The sequence below is a fragment of the Neolamprologus multifasciatus genome, chromosome 7, assembly GCF_963576455.1.
Source record: "Neolamprologus multifasciatus chromosome 7, fNeoMul1.2, whole genome shotgun sequence".
Taxonomy (NCBI): domain Eukaryota; kingdom Metazoa; phylum Chordata; class Actinopteri; order Cichliformes; family Cichlidae; genus Neolamprologus; species Neolamprologus multifasciatus.
The window spans coordinates 12396116-12396902 of record NC_140445.1 but is presented as its reverse complement, the minus strand read 5'-3'; the positions used below and the strand labels follow the sequence as shown (position 1 = coordinate 12396902).

Here is a 787-nt window from a genome sequence, read left to right as displayed (position 1 = left end):
CTTTGCCACAATCATTGCCTGTGCTGCTGACTTAGGGTTACGGTTAGGGTTAGGGTTTAGGGTAATGGATAGGGTTAGGGTTAGGGTTAGGGTTATGGATAGGGTTAGGGTTAGGGTTATGGATAGGGTTAGGGTTTATGGTTTATGGGTTAGGGTTAGGGTTAGGGATGAATTGGACAAAAATCATCCAAAACAAACTTTTTATTAGTGTCGACTGTTTGAGTGGTGAGCAGTGAGTCTTTCCTCCGTAGGACAGTTGCTTAGAGTTGTAACTATACGCAGGAGGAAGCTGCCATCTTTGCCACACCACAGCCTGTTGTGCTTCTGGCTGAAGCCTTATTCACCACACCAGGGCCAGTATTTCCTGTGAGGCAAGCTTTGCCACAATCATTGCCTGTGCTGCTGACTTAGGGTTACGGTTAGGGTTAGGGTTTAGGGTAATGGATAGGGTTAGGGTTAGGGTTAGGGTTATGGATAGGGTTAGGGTTAGGGTTATGGATAGGGTTAGGGTTTATGGTTTAGGGTTAGGGTTAGGGATGAATTGGACAAAAATCATCCAAAACAAACTTTTTATTAGTGTCGACTGTTTGAGTGGTGAGCAGTGAGTCTTTCCTCCGTAGGACAGTTGCTTAGAGTTGTAACTATACGCAGGAGGAAGCTGCCATCTTTGCCACACCACAGCCTGTTGTGCTTCTGGCTGAAGCCTTATTCACCACACCAGGGCCAGTATTTCCTGTGAGGCAAGCTTTGCCACAATCATTGCCTGTGCTGCTGACTTAGGGTTACG

General features: G+C 46.5%; 1 long non-coding RNA gene across 3 annotated transcripts; it reads left to right on the top strand.

Annotated features, from left to right (window-relative positions):
* The first annotated feature begins 12 nt into the window (after positions 1–12).
* LOC146513862 (uncharacterized) lies at positions 13–542 on the top strand. Of its 3 annotated transcripts, none has more exons than XR_014875111.1 (2): positions 13–140; positions 430–542. It is a non-coding gene; the product is annotated as an uncharacterized LOC146513862 (long non-coding RNA). The 3 variants fall into 3 exon arrangements; XR_014875109.1 differs by lacking the exon at positions 13–140 and adding an exon at positions 158–236; XR_014875110.1 differs by lacking the exon at positions 13–140 and adding an exon at positions 175–236 and having other exon boundaries at positions 424–542.
* Positions 543–787: the final 245 nt, after the last annotated feature.